Below are 24,055 nucleotides of genomic sequence, written 5' to 3'. Positions count from 1 at the left end.
CAAGAGGCGAGGCCGTATTGGATTTGGTACTGGGTAATGAACCAGGACAGGTGTTAGATTTGGAGGTAGGTGAGCACTTTGGTGATAGTGACCACAATTTGATTACGTTTACTTTAGCGATGGAAAGGGATAGGTATACACTGCAGGGCAAGAGTTATAGCTGGGGGAAAGGCAATTATGATGCGATGAGGCAAGACTTAGGATGCATCGGCTGGAGAGGAAAACTGCACGGGATGGGCACAATGGAAATGTGGAGCATGTTCAAGGAACAGCTACTGCGTGTCCTTGATAAGTATGTACCTGTTAGGCAGGGAGGAAGGGTCGAGCAAGGGAACCATGGTTTACTAAAGCAGTTGAAAGACTTGTCAAGAGGAAGGAGGCGGCTTATGTAAAGATGAGACGTGATGGTTCAGTTAGGGCGCTTGAGAGTTACAAGTTAGCTAGGAAGGCTCTAAAGAGAGAGCTCAGAAGAGCCAGGCGAGGACGAGAAGTCTTTGGCAGGTAGGATCAAGGATAACCCTAAAGCTTTCTATAGATATGTCAGGAATAAAAGAATGACTAAGGTAAGAGTAGGGCCAGTCAAGGACAGTCGTGGGAAGTTGTGCGTGGAGTCCGTGGAGATAGGAGAGGTGCTAAATAAGTATTTTTCGTCTGTATTCACACAGGAAAAAGACAAAGTTGTCGAGGAGAATACTGAGATACAGGCTACTAGACTCGAAGGGCTTGAGGTTCATAAGGAGGAGGTGTTAGCAATTTTGGAAAGTGTGAAAATAGATAAGTCCCCTGGGCTGGATGGGATTTATCCTAGGATTCTCTGGGAAGCTAGGGAGGAGATTACTGAGCCTTTGGCTTTGATCTTTAAGTCATCTTTGTCTACAGGAATAGTGCCAGAAGACTGGAGGATAGCAAATGTTGTCCCCTTGTTCAAGAAGGGGAGTAGAGATAACCCCGGTAACTATAGACCAGTGAGCCTTACTTCTGTTGTGGGAAAAGTCTTGGAAAGGTTTATAAGAGATAGGATGTATAATCATCTGGAAAGGAATAATTTGATTAGAGATAGTCAACATGGTTTTGTGAAGGGTAGGTTGTGCCTCACAAACCTTATTGAGTTCTTCGAGAAGGTGACCAAACAGGTGATGAGGGTAAAGCAGTTGATGTGGTGTATATGGATTTCAGTATAGCGTTTGATAAGGTTCCCCACAGTAGGCTATTGCAGAAAATACAGAGGCATGGGATTCAGTGTGATTTAGCAGTTTGGATCAGAAATTGGCTAGCTGATAGAAGACAAAGGGTGGTGGTTGATGGGAAATGTTCTGGCTGGTGTCCAGTTACTAGTGTTGTACCACAAGGATCTGTTTTGGGGCCGCTGCTGTTTGTCATTTTTATAAATGACCTGGAGGAGGGCGTAGAAGGATGGGTGAGTAAATTTGCAGATGACATTAAAGTCGGTGAAGTTGTGGACTGTGCAGAAGGATGTTACAAGTTACAGAGGGACATAAATAAGTTGCAGAGCTGGGCTGAGAGGTGGAAAATGGAGTTTAATGCAGAAAAGTGTGAGGTGATTCATTTTGGAAGGAATAACAGGAAGACAGAGTACTGGGCTAATGGTAAGATTCTTGGTAGTGTGGACGAGCAGAGAGATCTCGGTGTCCATGTCCATAGATCCCTGAAAGTTGCCACCCAGGTTGAGAGGGTTGTTAAGAAGGCGCACGGTGTGTTAGCTTTTATTGGTAGAGGAATTGAGTTTCGGAGCCATGAGGTCATGTTGCAGTTGTACAAAACTCTATTGCCAGCAGTTCTGGTCGCCACATTATAGGAAGGATGTGAAAGCATTGGAAAGGGTACAGAGGAGATTTACAAGGATGTTGCCTGGTGTGGAGGGAAGATCTTATGAGGAAAGGCTGAAGGACTTAAGGCTGTTTTCGTTAGAGAGAAGAAGGTTAAGAGGTGACTTAATTGAGGCATACAAGATGATCAGAGGATTAGATAGGGTGAACATTGAGAGCCTTTGTCCTCGGATGGTGATGTCCAGCACGAGGGGACATAGCTTTAAATTGAGGGGAGATAGATATATGACAGATGTCAGAGGTAGGTTCTTTACTCAGAGAGTAGTAAGGGCGTGGAATGCCCTGCCTGCAACAGTAGTGGACTCGCCAACACTAAACGCATTAAAATGGTCAATGGATAGGCATATGGACGTTAAGGGAATATAGTGTAGAGGGACTTTAGAGGGGTTTCACAGGACGGCACAACATCGAGGACCGAAGGGCCTGTACTGCGCTGTAATGTTCTATGTTCTAAAAAGGTGAGGTTACTAGATTACGGGGATAGGTTGGAGAGGTGGACTTAAGCGGGGGGCTCTTTCCAAGGGCTGGTGCAGACTCAATGGGCCGAATGGCCTCTTTCTGCACTGTAATTTCTATGATTCTAATAAACACCATAGCCAGTTGCAGTAAACCCTCAGCTACAGCCACAACTCTGCCTATAATGCTCCAGGCGTACCACACCACTGTTCTACAGAATGGGTGTCTTAGAATGTAAAGTAACGTCAACTTTCTTTCCACCACTCATTCAGTACCATCAGTACTTCACCAGCCACCAAAAGGTTGATCTGGAACTTGCCTCTAGTTGCATGATTTGTCTGTAAACTCTGATTTGTCTGTCCACAATTCTTCCTTTTACATTCATTTTTGCTCATCATTTATCCCTCTTCCCTTTAGTCTTGACAAAGGATGCTAATAGATTGTAATGTCCCTTAAACTTTTCCAACGCGCCATGTTTTGCGCTAATGCAGCTACTTAATTGGCTCATCCCTTCAAACACTACTGTAATGAGAACATTCTCTAAACTACAATAAAAAAGCCTTGCTTTCATACAGCGCTTTTCATGACCATGTGACATCTCAAAGCACTTTGCAGTCAATAAAGTACTTTTAAAGAATAGTCACTGTTGTAATGTACAAAATGGGGCAGCCAAATATGCACATAGCAAGCTCCCCACTAACAACAGTTAATATAATCCAGCAATCTGTTTTCTGATGTTGATAACTCCCCAGCTCTTCTTCAAATCAATGCCACAGGATCTTGTACATCCACCTGCAAGGGCAGGCAGGGCCTTGGTTTAATGTGTCATCTAAAAGACGGGACCTCCGACAATACAGGATTTCTTCAGTACTGCACTCGACTGTCAGCCTTGATTTTTTTTTTGTGTTCAAGCCCTAGACTGGGACTTGAACCCAAAGCCATGTGACTCTGTGCTACCAATTGAGCCACAGCTGAATATAATAGACTTAGATTCATAGATGTTTACAGCATGGAAACAGGCCCTTCAGCCCAGCTGGTCCATGCCGCCCAGTTTCTATCACTAAGCGTGTCCCACTTGCCCGCATTTGGCCCATATCCCTCAATACCCACCATGCCCATGTAACTATCTAACTGCTTTTTTAAAAAACAATTTTATTGAGGTATTTTTCGGCATTGTGAACAGTTACAGACAACAAAAAGAAAGCAAAGAAAGCAAAAATGTGCAAACAACAACGTAGAATCAATACTTCAATTGAATGGTTGCCACCTTCGGGCGAACCCCTGTACAGATCCCCTCAAGGCGAACATAATTTTTTTCATACCCAGAAAACTCGACATGTCTGAAAGCCATAGCTCAGTCTTCGGGGGTTTTGAGTCCCTCCATGCCAGCAGTATTCGTCGCTTGGCTATCAGGGAAGCAAAGGCCAAAACATCAGCCTCTTTCTTACCCTGGACTCCCGGGTCCTCCGAAACCCCAAATATTGCCACCCCTGGACCCATCGCCACCCTTGTTTTTAGCACCCCAAAAATTGCCACCCCTGGATTCATCGCCACCCTTGTTTTTAGCACCCGGGACATGATCCCCGCAAATCCCTCCCAGTACCCCCTCAGCATCGGACATGCCCAAAACATGTGAACATGGTTTGCCGGTCCTCCCCCGCATCTAGCGCACTTATCCTCTACCCTAAAGAATTTGCTCATCCGAGCTACCGTCATGTGGGCCCGGTGAACAACCTTAAATTAAATCAGGCCGAGCCTGGCACATGTTGCGGTTGAGTTTACCCTACTCAGGGCTTCCGCCCACAGCCCGTCCTCCATCTCCCCCCCCCCCCAAGCTCCTCCTCCCATTTGAGTTTCAGTTCCTCCGTCTGGGACTCTTCCCCCTTCATGAGCACCTTATAAATATCTGAGACTCTACCCTCTCCTCCTTCCCCTCTGGAGACTATTCTGTCTTGGATCTCCATTGGCGGGAGGCGTGGGAAGGATGGGACTTGTCTGCGGACAAAGTCCCGCAACTATAGATACCTGAAATCGTTTCCCCTTACCAGACCAAATTTCTCCTCCAAGCCCCTCAAACTTGCAAAGCTCCCCTCCAGGAACATATCGCCCACCCTCCCCACCCCCACCCACCGCCATGCTCGAAACCCCCCATCCATGCTCCCAGGAGCAAACCGATGGTTATCATATATTGGAGCCCAGACCGACGCACCCACCTCCCCTACATGCCTCCTCCACTGGCCCCATATCCACAGGGTCGCCCCCATTACCGGGCTGGTGGAGTACTTGGCCGGCGACAGCGGTAGGGGAGCCGTGACCAGGGCTGCCAAACTGGTGCCCCTGCACGAAGCCGCCTCCACCCACTCCCAGATAGACCCCGTACCCACCATCCACTTTCTTATCATGGCAATGTTAGCCGCCCAGTAATAGTTGATCAGACTCGGCAATGCCAGCCCTCCCTCGCTGCAGCTCCTCTTAAGCATCGCCTTCTTCATTATCATGAGCTTTGTCTGGGTGGGAAAGTCCCGCGGGGACAAAGCTCATGATAATTTTGCCAGTCCTTTTGAAGAAGGACTGTGGGATAAAGATCGGGAGGCACTGAAAAATGAACAGGAATCTAGGGAGGATTGTCATCTTTACAGTCTGCACCCTCCCCACCAGCGGGAGTGCATCCCATCTCCGAAACTCCCTCTTCATTTGTTCCACCACCATGGTCAAATTTAACTTGTGTAGCCTGCCCCAGTCTCGCGCCACCCGTGTCCCCAAGTACCGGAAACTTTCCTCAACCAGCCTAAATGGCACTCCTTCAGTCTGTTCTCCTGGCCCCTTGCCTGCACCACAAACATCTCACTCTTGGCCATATTTAATTTGTACCCTGAAAACTGGCCGAACTTCCTCAGTGTTTCCAGTATACTTTCCATCCCGGCCAGTGGGTCCGACATGCACAGGAGCAGGTCGTCCGCATAGAGAGAGACCCTATGGTCCACCCCCCCCCCCCCCCCCCCCGGTCATTCCATTCCTTTGCGGCTCTCAACGCAATCGCCAACGGCTCTATGGCCAGCGCAAACAGCAACGGGGAGAGTGGGCATCCTGTCTGGTCCCGCGATGTAGTCTGAAATAATCTGACACTACTCTGTTCGTCCTAACACTGGCTTTTGGACGCTGGTACAGTAGTCTGACCCGATTCACCAGGCCCTCCCCGAACCCAAACCGTCCGAGCACCTCCCACAGATAGCCCCACTCCACCCGATCGAATGCCTTCTCAGCGTCCATCGCCACCACTACCTCCACCTCCTTGCCCGTCGGGGGCATCATGATCACATTGTGTAATCTTCTCAAGTTAGCCGACAGCTGCCTGCCTTTCACAAACCCAGTTTGGTCGCCCTCAATCACCTCCGGTACACAGTCCTCAATTCTAATCGCCAGGACCGTTGCCAGTAGCTTAGCATCTACATTGATCAGGGCAATTGGCCTGTATGACCCGCAGGATTCCGGGTCCTTGTCCCGCTTCAATATCAGCGTGATTGTGGCTTGCGACATCAGCGGCGGCAGGGTCCCCCTGTCCCTTACCTCATTAAAAACCCTCGCCAAGACCGGTCCCACTAACTCCGAGAACTTCTTGTAAAACTCTACTGGGTATCCATCCGGCCCAAGGGCTTTCCCCGACTGCATGGCCTTCAGGCCCCCCAATACCTCATCCACTCTAATCGGGGCCCCCAGCCCATCCACTAGCCCCCCGCCTACTTTTGGGAACGTTAGCCCGTCCAGGAACCTTTTCACCTCCGGCACTTCGGGGGGCTCTGAAGTATATAGCTTACTATAGAAGTCTCAGAATACCTTATTCAATCCTGCCGGGTCCTCCACTCTGCTCCCCTCCCAATCAATCACTCTACTTATTTCCCTGGCCGCCTCCCTCTTCCTGAGTGGCTGCGCTAACAATCTGCTCGCCTTCCTAAGTTGTTCCACGGCTCTACTCATGGATAACGCCCCCAGTGCCGCCTGTAGACTCCGCCTCTCCCCGAGTAGGTCCTCCCCCGGGGACTCCACATGCTCCTCGTCTATCCGATACATTTCCCTAACCAATCTGTCCATTTCTGCTCTGTCCGCCTTGGCCCTGTGGGCCCCAATTGAGATCAGCTCCCCCCTCACTACTGCCTTCAGCGCCTCTCACAGGGTCGCCGCTGAAACCTCCCCCGTATCGTTCACCTGCAAGTAGTTCTGCATACACTTCCAAAGTCTCTCACATATCCCCTTCTCCGACAACACGCCCCCCCCCCCCCCCCCCCCCCCCCGACCTGCAGGTCCATCCAGTGCGGGGCATGGTCCGAGATAGTGATTGCCAAATATGCCATATTCTTTACCTCCCCTACACAGTCCCTGCTCAGGATAAAAAGATCTACCCTAGAGTATACTTTATGAACATGCGAGTAGAATGAGTAGTACACACACACACGTACACACACACACACGTACACACACACACACACACGTACACACACACACACGTACACACACACACACACGTACACACACACACGTACACACACACACACGTACACACACACACACGTACACACACACACACGTACACACACACACACGTACACACACACACACGTACACACACACACACACACGTACACACACACACACGTACACACACACACACACACACACGTACACACACACACACGTACACACACACACGTACACACACACACACGTACACACACACACACGTACACACACACACACGTACACACACACACACACGTACACACACACACACACGTACACACACACACACGTACACACACACACACGTACACACACACACACGTACACCCCCCCCCCCCCCCCGGTCAGCCATAGCCTTTCTCGGGCCCGGCCCGGGCGCTGCGCCATTCTTGGCCGCCACCACCCTCGACCTCCTTTCCATTGCCGACTGCAGATCCCTCCCACGTCAGTAGAATAACACCCCCCACCCCCAAGCAACATCCCCGGGTCGCTCCACCCCTGCCATTCATTGGCTGTATTCTCTCCCCCCACCTGACTCCCTTGACTAGCCAATCTGCTAGCCCAGTGACTCATCACTCCGGCGCCCACCTGTCTCATTCCCATTGTTTCCCCATCCTCATCCCCACTCCCCAGCACACCCTCGCCCTCTCCAACCCACTGGAGCAATCTCACTGGCACAGGAAGGCAAACAAAACGTAAACCTCACACCGCCCCGCAAGGTCGCTCCAGGTGCAATACAGTTCCCGACGCGTACACAGAAAAGTGTTGACCCACATCCCTTTCCGAGCATTAATAAGACAGCCCCGCAACACCCCATTACCCATACAGCCCCCACCCGGAAAGAAGAGCCCCAAATACCCCACATGGCACCTTTAAAACAGTAAACAGTTGTCCAACAGTCCAGACACGTTCGGCGTCCCTTCAAACGGTAGTTCTCGGACCCTAGTTTGCGTCCGTGGGGCCTCTTTTCGGGACCAGCCCCTGATCCCTCGCAAAGTCCATCGCTTCCTCGGGCTCGGAGAAGTAGTGGTGTTGACCCTGATGCGTAACCCAAAGACGGACCGGAAACAGCAGACCAAACTTCACATGCTTCTTGAACAATACCTCCTTGACTTGTTTAAAGGCTGCTCGCCGCTGAGCCACCTCCTGGCTTAGGTCCTGGTAGATGCGAAGGACACTGTTATTCCACGTGCTGCTCCTGGCGCTCTTTGCCCACCGCAGCACCCACTCTTTTTCCACAAACCTGTGGAACCTAATCACCTCCACTCTGTTGAGCAGTCTTCTCTGCCTGTCCTTCAACCCGTCGACTTCTAACGCCTCAAACGTCTGCGCATCCGCCTGCTCCTCCACCGCCTCTCCCAGCTCCTTAGCTTTTACGTCCTGGGCATCCAGCCTCTGACTCAGCTGATCCACTGCCTTCTGAAGTGGGTCCAAGTTATCCCGCTTCAGCGACTCAAACTACTTTTTATCACCTGCAGCATGTTTTCCAGCGCTTGCTGGATTGCTGGGTCAGAGGTCCGCAGGTCCGCCATCTTGGGTCTCAGGTCAGCTTCCCCTTCACCTTGTCTTTGTCCCTTTCTCTCCCGTTTCCGTTGCATCCGGCTCTCCCGCGGTTCCATACAATGCTGCCCGCTCCTCCACACCTCCGTGGCCGTCTTTTCACCGCTCCACCATCCCGCTATCGCGGGTAATCAGGTCCTTAAGCTCCGTCGGAGTGAGAGCTCCCGAATGTGCGGCTCACTCAGTCATTGCCGCAACCAGAAGTCACCGTCTAACTGCTTTTTTAAGGACAAAATTATACCCGTCTCTACAACTGCCTCTGGCAGCCCATTTCAGATGCTCACCACCCTCTGTGAAGAAATTTCCCTTCTGGTCTCTTTTGTATCTCTCGCCTCTCATCTTAAACCTATGCCCTCTAGTTCTAGACTCCTCTACCTTTAGGAAAAGATGTTGACTATATACCCTATCAATGCTCTTCGTTATTTTATACATCTCTGTAAGATCACCCCTAAGCCCCCTAAGCTCCAAGGAAAAAGGTCCCAGTCTACCCAGCCTCTCCTTATAACTCAGACCATCAAGTCCTGGTAGCATTCTTGTAAATCTCTTCTGTACTCTTTCTAATGGACATCTAGTGGACGACTGCATGCCAAATAAAGCAGTACGTACATTCCCAATTGGAAACCATGGCTCAATTGCGAGATTGACTCCCTACTGAAGAACAGGTCTGAGGCGTTCAAGTCAGGCAACCCTGACCTATACAAGAAATCCAGGTACGACCTCCGCAAAGCCATCCGAGATGCCAAGAGACAATATCAGACCAAGCTAGAGTCACAGACTAGCGTCACAGACTCTCAGCGATTATGGCAAAGCCTAAACAACATAACAGGCTGCAAAGTGAAGCCGAGCAGTATCTCCAATAGCAGCGTACCCCTCCCCGATGAACTCAATGCATTCTATGCTCGGTTCGAGCAGGAAACCAATGATCTGCTGTTGAGTGCCCCAGCCGCCCATAACTCACACATACCCACTATCACAGCTTCCAAAGTCAGATCTGCTTTCCTGAAAGTGAACCCTCGTAATACGACGGGCCCGGATGAGCCTGCGCGGACCAGCTGGCAGATGTTTTCGAGGACATCTTTAACCTGTCCTGACTCCACTGCAAGGTTCCCACCTGCTTCAAGAAGACCACCATCATACGGTACCAAAGAAGAACCAGGCAACGTGTCTCAATGACTACCGTCCGGTGGCCTTACTTCAGTTGTAATGAAGTGCTTCGAGAGGTTGGTCATGAGGCGCACCAGAACGCCTTGATCCACTGCAATTCGCATAACACCGCAACCGGTCCACAGCAGATGCCATTTCCCTGGCCCTACACGGATCCCTAGAGCATCTCGACAACAAGGACTCCGACATCTGACTCCTATTTATTGAATACAGCTCCACCTTCAACACCATAATCCCAGCCAAGCTCACATCAAAGCTCCAAAACCTAGGACTCGGCTCCTCACTCTGCAACTGGATCATCAACTTTCTGACCCACAGACCACAATCAGTAAGAATAAACATCAACACTGCCTCCACAATAGTCCTCAATACCGGGGTTCCGCAAGGCTGCAAATTTAGCCACCTACTATACTCCCTGTACACACACGACTGCGTGCCAAAATTTGGTTCCAACTCGATCTACGTTTGCTGACGATATGACCACAGTGGGCCGGATCTCGAATAACGATGAGTCAGAATACAGGAGGGAGATAGAGAACCTAGTGGAGTGGTGCAGTGACAACAATCTATCCCTCTCACGGGATTTGTGTGGGCGCATGGGACTCCAAGGGTTCGAAGAGTGTTCCTGGAACGAGGCAGGGATAGGGTGGGGCTGGCGTTGCCCAACCTCTGTGGGTACTACTGGGCGGCCAACGCAGCGATGGTGCGTAAGTGGGTAATGGGCGAGGAGGGGGCAGCGTGGAAGAGGATGGAGGCGGCGTCTTGTGTGGGCATGAGCCTGGAAGTGCTAGTAACAGCGCCGTTGCCGCTCCCTCCAACGAGGTATACCACGAGCCCGGTGGTGGCGGCTATCCTCAAAATTTGGGGGCAATGGAGACGGCACAGAGGAGAAATGGGGGGCTCGATGGAGGCCCCGACACGGGGGCACCATCGGTTCATCCCAGGGAGCATTGATGGCGGATTCCGGGGCTGGCACAGGGCAGGGGTTAGGAGGTTGAGGGACCGTTTGTGGAGGGGAGGTTCGCGAGCTTGGGGAAGTTAGAGGGGAAGTTTGGGCTCCCCCCGGGGAACATGTTTAGGTACATCCAGGTGAGGGCGTTTGCCAGGCAGCAAGTGGAGGGGTTCCCCTTGCTGCCTCCACGGGGGGTGCGGGATAGGGTGCTCTCGGGGGTGTGGGTCGGAGGAGGGAGGATCTCGGACATATACCGGGTAATGCAGGAGGTAGACGAGGCCTCGGTGGAGGAACTGAAGGGTAAATGAGAAGAGGAGCTGGGTGAGGAGATTGAGGAGGGGACATGGGCGGATGCCCTGGAGAGAGTGAATTCCTCCTCTTCCTGTGCGAGGCTTAGCCTCATACAGTTCAAGGTGCTGCATAGGGCTCACATGACTGGGACGAGGATGAGTAGGTTTTTCGGGGGCGAGGACAGGTGTGCTAGGTGCTCGGGGAGCCCAGCGAACCACGCCCATATGTTTTGGGCTTGCCCAGCGTTGGGGGAGTTTTGGAAGGGGGTAGCAAAGACGGTGTTGAGGGTGGTGGGATCCAGGGTCGAGTCAGGCCGGGGACTCGAAATGTTTGGGGTGGCAGTGGAGCCGAGAGTGTAGGAGGCGATAGAGGCCGTGGTCCTGGCCTTTGCATCCCTAGTAGCCCGGCGGAGGATCTTGCTCCAGTGGAAGGATGCGAGGCCCCCAAGCGTGGAGGCCTGGATCTCGGATATGGCAGGGTTCATTAAATTGGAGAGGGTGAAATTTGCCCTGAGGGGATCAGTACAAGGGAACTAGGCCGACAGCAGCAGCAACCCGGGGGGGGGGGGGAGAGAGAACTGTACACATGGGTTTGTGGAGGGTGCTATCTCTCTCCCTTGTTCTTTTTTCTTTTTCTCTTTTCTCTGTCTTTTGGTTTCTGTTTTGTTTTGTTTTTTTCCCTTTTGTTTGAAGTTGCTCTTGCAGCTGGGGGGCACTGTTTACGGGGTGTTACCGCGGGTGTACGTTAATAGAGTTATGATGTTTATATTTTGTATTTTGTAAAAACTTCAATAAAAATTATTTATAAAAAAAAAACAATCTATCCCTCAATGCCAGCAAAACTAAAGAGCTGGTCATTGACTTCAGGAAGAAAAGTACTGTTCACACCCCTGTCAGTATCAACGAGGCCGAAGTGCAGATGGTTAGCAGTTTCAAATTCAATCTCCAAAAATCTGTCCTGGTCCACGCCAACACTACCACCAAGAAAGCACAACAGCACCTCTACTTCCTCAGGAAACTAAGGAAATTCAGCATGTTCACATTAACGCTTACCAACTTTTACAGATGCACCATAGAAAGCATCCTATCGGGCTGCATCACAGCCTGGTATGGCAACTGCTCGGCCCAAGACCGCAAGAAACTTCAGAGAGTCGTGAACACAGCGCAGTCCATTACACGAACCTGCCTCCCATCCATTGACTCCATCTACACCTCCCACTGCCTGGGGAAAGTGGGCAGCATAATCAAAGACCCCTCCCACCCGGCTTACTCACTCTTCCAACTTCTTCCATCGGGTAGGAGATACAAACGTCTGAGAACATGTACGGACAGACGCAAAAACAGCTTCTTCCCCGCTGTTACCAGACTCCTAAACGACCCTCTTATGGACTGACCTCATTAACACCACACCCCTGTATGCTTCACCCGATGAGAGTGTTATGTAGTTACATTGTGTACTTTGTGTTGCCCCATTATGTATTTTCTTTTATTTCCTTTAATGTACTTGATGATCTGATGAGCTGCTCACAGAAAGATACTTTGCACTGTACCTCGGTACACGTGACAATAAACAAAATCCAAATCCAATCGAAATCTAGTTTAACAATATCTTTCCTATAATAGGGTGACCAGAACTGAACACAGTATTCCGTGTGTGGTCTTACCAATGTCTTGTACAACTTCAGCAAGACGTCCCAACTCCTGTAAACAATATTCTTTTTAAAAATAAATTTAGAGTACCCAATTCATTTTTTTTTCCAATTAAGGGGCAATTTAGTGCGGCCAATCCACCTAGGCTACATATCTTTGGGTTGTGGGGGCAAAACCCACGAATACATGGGAAGAATGTACAAACTCCATACAGACAGTGACCCAGAGCCGGGATCGAACCTGGGATCTCGGCGCCGTGAGGCAACAGGGCGAACCCACTGCTCCACTGTGCTGCCCCTGTAAACAATATTCTGACCAATAAAACCTAGCATGCTGAATGCCTTCTTCACCACCCTGTCTAACTGCGACTCCACCTCAAGGAGCTATGACCCTGTACTCCTAGATCACCTGTAACTCTCCACAACTCCCTACCATTAATTGAGTAGCTCCTGATTTGATCTACCAAAATGCATCACCTCATATTTATCCAAATTAAACTTCATCTGCCATTCATCGGCCCACTGGCGCAATTTGTCAAGATCCTGTTTCAATCTTATATAACCTTCACTATCCACTATGCAATCTTACGTAACCTTCTTCACTATCCACTATGCCACCAATCTTGGCGGCATCTGAAAACTTACTAACCATGCCACCTACATTCTCATCCAAATCATTATATATATATATATATAACAAGTAACAGTGGACCCAGCACCAATCCCTGAGGCACACCGTTGGTCACAGGCCTCCAGTTTGAAAAACGTCTCTCTGCATCACATGCAATTGTACAGAACTCCCGACTGAGAGCTGAATATGTTCTCTTAGTCTTTTTTCGGCTTTCTTGCAATAAGCATTCCGTGGCAATTCCATTCACAAGAACAGTCATTTTCTGTATCGCCTTCCCCTTTTCCCTAATCTCTTCTCCATGCTAGCTCTGAAAAGGTATAGACCAGGAACGTCCTGCATGTAGAAACTCTGGTCCCAAGTCTATTTCTCTTAGCTTGCTTATTTCTTATCATCTCAACCATGTAACGACAAATAAATGTTAAACATAAAATTAAAAGGAGCAAAGCATTAAATAATATAATCACCTTTCAGCTTATCCATACTCTGAAACAATACACACAAACTAACCTCTTTTATTTTCAGTTCCAATGTGTACCAAATATACCACCTGTCTTTGGCCGATCAAACACAGCTGTTTCTATATAACAATAAGGTGCATTTATACCTTGCCTTTAACTGAGTAAAATGTCCATGAACACTTCACTTGTCAAGCAAAATTGGACACCGAGCTGTACACGGGAAAAAATAGGATATATTACCAAAACTTGGCCAGAGGTAGGTTTTAAGGAGCACCTTGGAGGATAGAATAGAAGAGGAGTTTAGAGTGTGAATGTTGGGAGTTTTTCCAGTATACTTATCAATTGATGACAATAATTTGCCCAAAACATATGCACATTTGATCTTCACTATATTTCCTGTAGAATAACAATCAGCTCTCCTGCAGCGGTTTCTTTTCTGATGACTGTAAACATCTCTCTGGAAAATGACATCAGCACAATTTGTTTTGCCAGGATTCTGCTCCAACTATAGTATTTGCATTCAAAATCAAAAGTTAAAACTCATGAAGCAGAAGTTATTGATCAATGATTATGCATTCTTGTACATCATCTTTTACTTGACTTCTCTCTCTCCTTGATACAAATTATTTCCTTTGACTAGGCCAATCCAGTGACCTGACCCAAGCCTCTCTGTGTGGCTTGGTAACTTGTCACAGGAAATGCAAGTCTTACAGAGAAGGATTCATCTGTCAACTTTCCGTTCTTGCATTTTAGAAAATGCCATGCTCCAATGGGCTGGCTTACCATTTTCAGAGCAGTTAGTTCATAAGTTGACTCATCAAGGAAAGTAATGGACCTAGTCGTCACACACATTTTGTCCTCTGTTAGTCCCTGTCACTTGCTGTCATTCAGAACAAAGTTCCGGCATCTCATTGCTACTCTATTTTATCCAAGCAGAATCCACACCATCATCTCTCAGTCAATCAATCAGCAGTCAAGTTTCACTCCCATCACCAGCTTTTCCAATTATTTTTTGGACTGCTCATTAAAACAAGAATTGGTCAAATGGACACAGTTTAAGACTGGTTTTCTTATGTCTCACTGTCTTGCAATTCTAGCTTCATTTTGAGTGATGTGGAGATGCCGGCGTTGGACTGGGGTGAGCACAGTTACAAGTCTTACAACACCAGGTTAAAGTCCAACATGTTTGTTTCAAACACTAGCTTTCGGAGCACTGCTCCTTCCTCAGGTGAATGGACTTCTCACCTGAGAACAGAGCAGTGCTCCAAAAACTAGTGTTTGAAACAAACATGTTGGACTTTAACCTGGTGTTGTAAGACTTCTTACTGTGCTTCATTTTGAGTATTCAGGGTGGTACTTGATTTAATTAGCAGCTTGCTCCCACAAACTCTTGTCAAATCTCTGCTCAAATCTCATCCTATTAAAGAATAAAAAAGGATTTAGCAGCCCTACAAAACTGAAAGAGAAAAATTACTGAACAGTATACCTTCTCAATAAAGTTGAGTAATGTTCTTACACGACACTGCGTAAAATTAGAATATGAATACTGAATATACAAGAAGTTCCAGTGTCCACTATTTTATTGGAGGTGGTAATCAGTTTTTTTTTTAAATCATTCATGGGATGTAGGCATTGATGATAATTGAATTTATTGTCCATCCCTCCCTCATTGGCCTTGAGGAGGAGGTGGTTGAGCCATCTTCTTGAACCTTGAACACACTGAATGAGTTGCTAGGCCATTTCAGAGGTCAGTTAAGTGTCAACCATATTTACTGTGGGTCTGGAGCCATATGTAGGTAAAGATGGCTGATTCCTTAACTAAAGGATATGAAATGAAATGAAATGAAAATCGCTATTGTCACGAGTAGGCTTCAATGAAGTTACTGTGAAAAGCCCCTAGTCGCCACATTCCGGCGCCTGTCCGGGGAAGCTGGTACGGAAATCGAACCGAGCTGCTGGCCTGCTTGGTCTGCTTTAAAAACCAGCGATTTAGCTGAGTGAATCAGATGGGTTTTACATTAATCCGAAATGTCATTGGAGATCTTATTTAATTGTTGGATTTAAATTGAGATTTGAATTCCTTTCATTTGTCTAGGCCACTCGATCACCCAGTGTCACCACCACTGTGTCACCATAACCCCACATAAACGAACACGGAAAGAAATCTTGTTTGAATGCAGAAATATGAAATTATTTTAAAGGTGTTTTGATTCTCTTTGGGATCTAATTTTAATGAATGTTCCTGATATTTTTAGAAAATGATCTGATACAGCAGATTGTTTATGTAATGTACAGCATGGTGCCAAAACCTCAACCAAGGAAGGGCATTTATATATTAAACAAGATCTAAAGAACTGCATCTCTCAGACAACTGTTTCCGCAGTTTTTTTTTGGGGGGGGGGGGGATTTATTGTGCAAAACATTTTGTTTTATAGTCAAGTCTCATTCGTTTCGCGCACCAACCTCCATTTTTGCTCTGAACACGTTAGTTCTCGAACCGGAGCCAACTGCAATAGAAAGACAATAACGGAGCAGAACTTGATGCGCCCAAATTATTTTGTAGTCTTGTCCAGTATTCTTGATCTTAACACTACGCGCATCGCTGAAAATTAATAGAGTAAATTCTGGGGGGGACCCAGTTTCGAGATCGGATAGATATCCGAGATATTTAACTTTGCACTGGTTCGGGTATCATTAATGGCGAACATTTGTGGGGGGGGGGGGGGGGGGGGAAGATAAATATAAAGAAAACACGATCCAAAGGTTCAGATCTTTTGTTTTTTTTTAAAGGAAGCAAAAGGAGGAAGGAAAAATTGTAAACAATGCACAGGGGTAATCTCCCAGCTACTGGTTGATGCTGATCCGTACTGTTTTATTACAGTTCAGTTCACAAACAATTGTGTGCAAGGAAAGGTTGGGGGGGGGGGGGGGGGGGGGAGTAGGATGAAAAAATAAACATCTGGATATTAAACACGATCGGCTGAAATTTGAACTGTGGCGACAAACTCCGCGCCCCTGCATTCAATAAGGAGTATTGTTGTCCTGAAAACTAGCGATCAAAACACAGCAAACAATGTGGGGGATTCTCAGCAATAAGGAGCTCCCATCCTTGGAAATCATTCCCCGGCGGGAGGGGGGGGGGGGGAATCCCGCCGCTCCGACAACCAAAAAAATAAATAAAATATAAAACCCACAAATCACTCACCGGCTTGTCCTGGCTAGCGGGGCGACCCTCTCCCCCACGCCTGCCCGCCTCCCTCTCTCCCCGGCCGCTTTCAGAGCCGCCGCTCCGAGTTACACTGAAGCCAAAGTCTCGGCTCCATCATTCGCCATGACAGATTGTGAGGAGCTCTCACCCCTGACCCCTCACCTCTCACCCTTCCCGACCCCCACCGGAACTGATTGCGGAGGCGGTGAGGCCTCGAGCCCTTGTGAGGGAGAGGACGTGGGTGTGGGAGATGTCCATCCGTCTGTCCCCATTACTCCTCCAACACACGCATTTTTTTTTTAAAGCGCTTTAAAAAATTGGCGTTTGGGGATTTAATTAATTAACTTTTGCCTCACAGCTGGAGTGTGACATGCCACTTATCTGAGTGCAAAGTCTCCCCCATGCAGTGAGGCTCTAACCCTGGATTAAACATGACCCAGTTTTTGTGTGGCTATTAATATATTAGAAATCCTACGCCAGTTATAACATTTCGGTGGCTCAACCTTACAGTGAGAACTGCCTGTGCCAGCTTGTCCTTGCTGGAGTTGTATCCACCCCTCTCATTGAGAAATTATAGCCCTGCCACTGGCTGGAGGATGTCATTGCAGTGTGACATGTTTACATTGATGCTTTTCATTCCAAACGTGAAGCCGAATAAATTATGTCTCAATTACATCCCCAAGCCCTGTTCTATTTATTCCCTATCCTTTTTTTTTCCCTTTTTATAAATTTAGAGTGCCCAATTTTTTTTCAATTAAGGGGCAATTTAGTGTGGCCAATACACCTTGCCCGGTGGGCACCGCAGGGGTTGGGGTGCTTTATTGACCCCTTTAATTGCATTCTTATTTGATGCTTTTAAGTTTCCGTTGATCTTTGTTATGTTCGGGCAGTGCCCTTAACAGGAGCGGCCCTTTTTTGCTTTGCCCGAAGTTTGTTTCCTTTCTTCTATTTTGTTGATGGATCTCAGAAGAGTGGCCAATCCACCTACCCTGCACATCTTTGGGTTGTGGGCGCGAGACCTACGCAGACAAGGGGAGAATGTGCCAACTCCACACGATCAGTGACTCAGAGCCGGGATAGAACCCGGGTCACCAGCGCTGAGGCAGCACTGCTAACCGCTGTGCCACCATGCCACCCTTATTCCCTATCCTTAACCTTGCTTCATTTCAATGCTATGGTTGGGCTTGATTCCTTCTTTATTATTATGTGGGAGGTTGACTGGTAATACATGGGTTGGATTTTGCATTGAGAATAATGATGAGGCAAATAGCACGCACCATTATTATAGAGTATATCAGATGGTCACCTCCAGACTGCACACATAAGCAAATGTGGAAATCTGCAAATTGTGATCTGCGTTACACTGCACCTCCACGGGTTGCACTATCAAAGTACCTCACTGATAGACTCAACACTGAAATTAATATAAAGGCGTGATCTTCTGTACTTACCCATCACTTAGGGAAAGTTAGAGCTGGTGCAATAGACAGTAGGTGAATTTTTAATGGCATGATTAATAATAATTATTCCCCAATTACTTCTCTGGTCTTGAAAATTACCTTTCACAGGGTGGCATGCGGTGCAGTGGTTAGCACTGGGTCTGCGCGCTGAGGCCCCAGGTCAGAATCCCGGCCCGGTCACTGTCCGTGTGAAGTCTGCACATTCTCCCCATGTCTGCGTGGGTTTCACCCCCCACAACCCAAAGATGTGCAGGTTAGGTGGATTGGCCATGCTAAATTGCCCCTTAATTTGAGAAAAAATAATTGGGTACTCAAAATTTATTTAAAAAAATTAAATTACCCTTTTCAAGTGTGGGATCGCATTTGTTCAGAATTTAATGACTGTTGAAGATTTAGACTTTTCCTGACTCTTTTATCTTTCTCTCTTAATCCCATTTTTCCTTCCCAATCTTAATTTTTCTTTCTGTTACAGTATTTAAATATAATTTATAATTTGTGGTTTATACTTCCTGGTTTAGATGGTGGGACTCAGTGAGCATTTTTCAAATGATTGAAGAATGTTACTGTCTCTTGTTTTCTCACATATGCCACTGATCATCTCACAGACCACATTCCTCAGATACTATAAATATAAATAAATCACAAGAATTACTAACAACAGGTGAGAAGCATCTTGAAAAGGGATAAAAGTAAAAGAGAAAAAAAGGTAACACCCAAGGATTTACAATCTGGTTCCATTCTAAACTCAACCTTTCCTTAGCAGCAGCAATGAATGCAGGATGGAAATTTGAAATGATATGCAAAATTAAAAATCGAGCTGCACTGGCATAAGAATTGTTATTTGGGTGTTATTTGATAGAATTCACCTCTCACATAAAACAATATATCCTTAAACCAGCCAGTAGTATGAGAGAAGGAGCGAGGAATCAGTTTACATGCTATAAGTTTCCTTCCTATTGCTGGTTTTGTTTCCACTCAGACCTCGTCCTTCCAAAATTGACCCCTGTTTCTTCCATTTTATGGTAAATATGAATTCATTAATATAGTTGGTAGTGGTAGTCATCTAAAAAAATAGAAACCTGATTGCAGTGAGGCTTTGTGAAATTTCAGCAACAGGCATTGGGTTGCATGAACATCATTTAATGGTTTCAGCTGAAGCTAATATGGCATTTCAGATAACAATACTATTGGAGTCTGTTGAGTCCTTGTCATCTGAGGGGAGATTTGTTCATTTGTGGGCGGCATGGTGGCAGAGTGGTTAGCACTGCTGCCCCGCAGCGCCAGGGACTCGGGTTCAATTCCGACCTCGGGTAACTGTCCGTGTGGAGTTTGCACATTCTCCCCTTGTCTGCGTGGGTTTCCTCCAGGTTCGCCGGTTTCCTTCCACAGTCCAAAGATGTGTAGGTTAGGTAGATTGGCCATGCTAAATTGCCCCTTAGCGTGTCCAAAGGTGAGGTGGAATTACAAAGAAAGGGCGGGAGAGTGGGCTTAGCCTACTGTTTTGGAGGTTCGGTGCACACTCGATGGGCTGAATGGTCTCCCACTGCACTCTAGGGATGCTGTGATTCTATGATTGGGGGACAACATCTCAAATGTGTCATTGAATGGTTTATGATCCACCTTCATTTACAGAACAACAACAACACCTCCTCCACAATAGTCCTCAATACCGGGGCCCCGCAAGGCTGCATACTCTACTCCCTGTACACACACGACTGCGAGGCAAAACTTGGTTCCAACTCCATCTACAAGTTTGCTGACGATACAACGATAGTGGGCCGGATCTCGAATAACGACGAGTCAGAATACAGGAGGGAGATAGAGAACCTAGTGGAGTGGTGTAGCGACAACAATCTCTCCCTCAATGCCAGCAAAACTAAAGAGCTGGTCATTGACTTCAGGAAGCAAAGTACTGTACACACCCCTGTCAGCATCAACGGGGCCGTGGTGGAGATGGTTAGCAGTTTCAAATCCCTAGGGGTGCACATCTCCAAAAATCTGTCCTGGTCCAACCACGTCGATGCTACCACCAAGAAAGCACAACAGCGCCTATACTTCCTCAGGAAACTAAGGAAATTTGGCATGTCCACATTAACCCTTACCAACTTTTACAGATGCACCATAGAAAGCATCCTATCTGGCTGCATCGCAGCTTGGTATGGCAACTGCTCGGCCAAAGACTGCAAGAAACTTCAGAGAGTCGTGAACACCAGCCAGTCCATCACACAAACCTGCCTCCCATCCATTGACTCCATCTACACCTCCCGCTGCCTGGGGAAAGCGGGCAGCATAATCATAGATCCCTCCCACCCGGCTTACTCACTCTTCCAACTTCTTCCATTGGGCAGGAGATACATAAGTCTGAGAACACGCACGAACAGACTCAGAAATAGCTTCTTCCCCACTGTCACCAGACTCCTAAATGACCCTCTTATGGACTGACCTCATTAACACTACACCCTGGATGCTTCATCCGATGCCAGTGCTTATGTAGTTACATTGTATATCTTGCGTTGCCCTATTATGTATTTTCTTTTATTCCCTTTTCTTCCCATGTACTTAATGATCTGTTGAGCTGCTCGCAGAAAAATACTTTTCACTGTACCTCGGTACACGTGACAATAAACAAATCAAATCCAATCAAAAAGATTGTTGCTACCATCAATCAAATAGCTTTTAAAATTAAAAAATAGGTTCTATGCACAGATAACTATGTTTTCTGGCTCCTGGTCTCACCACATGAAAAAAATAGGCAGATATCATTCAGTCTTGGACACAATGTACTCTGAAAAGCTTCCATAGGCTCTGGTACATAAGTAGAACTGAGTCTCTGAATCTATATTTTTATAGCTTTGTTTGGACAGTTCTAGGTATGTGCACAGATAGAGTCATTGTTACTGAGATAAATATTCACTCAGTCTGGATTAAAAGAACTGCTTGGCAATCTGCTTCCACCCATAACACAAAGTTCTGTTCACTAAGACCAGCAATTTAGTGGGAATGCTATGTCCCCAAAACCAGCTAACATGGAACAGGATTTTGATCACCATCCAATTGATCCATGAGTATTCTTGAAACTGTTAACCAAATTGCCTCAATATTAAATCTCTGCCAGAGAAACTAATCCCAACCTCCTTAAACTATCTTCATAACAGAATGCAGCTTATGCTGATAAAATATAATCCCGCCCAGGAATTCTTTCTTCCAACCACTTCCATTGGGCAGAAGATACAAACGTCTGAGAACACGCACTAGCTGATTGAAAAACAGCTTCTTCCCCGCTGTTACCAGACTCCTGAATTTCCTTCTTATGGACTGAACTGATCTCTGCACCTTCTCAACTGTGGGAGCATTATACTCCATACGCTTCACCCGATGCCTATATCTATGTATTTACATTATGTATTTATCGTATGTCCGATGTTTTCAATACTTTTCACTGTGCCTCAGTACAATGTGACAATACATCTAAATCTAATCTAGATCTAAATATCCTGGACTAATAATAAAATGGGGAGTAAAACAAACACATTACAAGACATTTACAGGTGATGTAGTATTTTGCCATATAAAGAACTGAAAGTTTAAAAGTTTAAAATTGCAGAAGACTATCATGAAGGAAAGTATTCACTTGTGTACTGAATCCCAATAAGATTTTATTAACTGTGAACCATCAATTTACTGTAGTTCCAAAACATTCTGATAAACATTTGCACTGTTCCAAGTGATTCATGACACCAGAAGTTATAAGAATTTCTTTAAAATGTGAACATGAGAAATAGTATCAACAGTAGCATATTTTATTCATAAATATAAATTTTAAAAATGAAAAAAGATATGCGTATGGAACAATTGATGATTTGAAATGGTTCACAAATATATCAGTTTTGATCCACACCTTCTATATTATTCAAAAGCTGCACCTTCATTTATTTGTGAAATATAGCCACAATTATGTAGGTTTGGAGTTTGGAGACTGAGATTGCAGTAAGTCTGCTTCAACCTAAAACATGGATGGAGGTGTGAGGCACCCTCAATTACAACGCGAGAGCGAGGTTGGTAATCAAAAGGCTTTAATCTACAGAGAACTGAACAGAATCCGAAAGAAGTGCTCACCACATGGAGCCTTATCCTATATACCATTTCCTGGGGGCGTAGCCAGAGGCGGAGTCCCCCAGGGTTCCAAGCATCTTAAAGGGGCAAGTTATTAAAGGTCAGGTACCGTTTACGGCAGTTATTAATACCGTTCATCACAAGGTAGGAATTTTATGGCAAGTGCCAGACACAGTGGTCTTCCCAATTTGTAACTGGTAGTTATGGTTTATCAAAGGCTGGAGATTGGACAAGCAGCAAACCAACAGAGGCAATGTAGGGAGAGAGGTATTGCAAAGGCAGAGCTGAACCCATGTTTGCAGTTGGGTTTACCAAGAGGCAGCTTATAGATCAGAATGAATTGACAATTCATGGGGGGTACATGGAGGCTGGAAGAGGAAATTAATCTGGAGACGTTCTGGCTATTATTGCAAAGGTAAGCGGAATCCAAAGTGGTCCAGTCTCACTGAGTTGGACAATAGAAGAAAGTTGTTAAAGGAGGATGCAACTGACTTTGCAGAAATAAAATGGTTCTCCTGGATAAGATGAGCTCAGAGATGGCATGGAGAAAGATAGGAAAGAACTATAGAACATGGTGGGGGTGGCGCAGTGGTTAGGACTTCTGCATACAGCGCTGAAGACCCAGGTTAAATCCCGGCTCTGGGTCACTGTCCATGTGGAGTTTGCACATTCTCCCCGTATCTGCATGGGTTTCACCCCCACAACCCAAAAATATGCAGAGTAGGTGGATTGGCCACTCTTTTGAGGTCCATCAACAAAATAGAAGAAAGGAAGCAAACTTAGGGACAAAGAAAAAAGGGCCACGCCTGTTAGGAGCGCTGCCCGAACATAACAAGGGATCAACGGAAACTTAAAAACATCAAATAAGAGTGCAATTAAAGGTGTCAATAAAGCAGCCCAACACCTGCAGTGCCCAACGGGCAAGTTGGATTGCCTACACTAAATTTCCTCTTAATTGGGAAAAAAATTGGTTACTTTAAATTTATTTTTTTTTAAAGAAAAAAGGGGAAAAAACTATAGGACATGGTGAAGTTGTTGGGGAAAGACTGTGCAAGATTGTTTTATTAGGCAAAGTGAAGGGGGTAAGCAAGAGTAATTGTTGATGATGCAGCTTTATCAATGACCTTCACTTTGTTACTCACTGATGATTTCAGTATGCAGTTTAATTTGCAATTAATCTGATGTTGAAACTGATAATGCCAGACTTAAGTAGGACCTGGCAGATACCAGGTTTGGGTTGACATAAGACATGTAACATAAACACATACCTGTTAAAACACAATGACTATTTCAACTGGCACTGCCATGTTCTACACTGTTTTGTTTTAACAATGGGGAAATCATTCCTGATTGAAAGCTTAATTACATCGGCCATATTAATGCTGTAAGAATGAGGGAGAAGCTGGGTACTCAGAGAGCTGAGGATTGATGGATCAAAATCTATAAGGCATTAATCAGCAGTGATGGAACACTCACTGCTTGCTTGGATGGGTGCGGCTACAACAAACACCATCTTGGAATTTTAATCCTACCAATAGGCTCAATACCCATTACTCTGCCACTAGTTGACTGTGGTTCTAACACATTATTCTCCATGAGACACTTCCACCTTCAGCCACATCAGGCACAACCCCATTCTTCGGAACTCTCTCCCAGCTCTTTTTCTCACCTTTAATCAGGTTCTGAAACCGCATTTTCAACTGATTTTTGGCCATTTCCATCAGCTCTCCTAAATGGCTAAATCTACGTTCC

At 46.5% G+C, this 24,055-nt stretch overlaps 1 protein-coding gene across 1 annotated transcript in view; it reads right to left on the bottom strand.

The window, feature by feature from the left end:
• The window catches only part of LOC119977150 (homeobox-containing protein 1-like), a 121,353-nt gene extending 104,473 nt beyond the window's left edge, over nucleotides 1–16,880 (bottom strand). The window contains 1 exon segment of the mRNA XM_038818184.1: nucleotides 16,728–16,880. The gene's annotated coding sequence lies outside the window, so the exon portion shown is untranslated.
• Between the last annotated feature and the right edge of the window lie 7,175 nt (nucleotides 16,881–24,055).

Source organism: Scyliorhinus canicula, chromosome 1 (genome assembly GCF_902713615.1).
Source record: "Scyliorhinus canicula chromosome 1, sScyCan1.1, whole genome shotgun sequence".
Lineage (NCBI taxonomy): Eukaryota > Metazoa > Chordata > Chondrichthyes > Carcharhiniformes > Scyliorhinidae > Scyliorhinus > Scyliorhinus canicula.
This window is presented reverse-complemented; position numbering and strand designations above follow the sequence as displayed.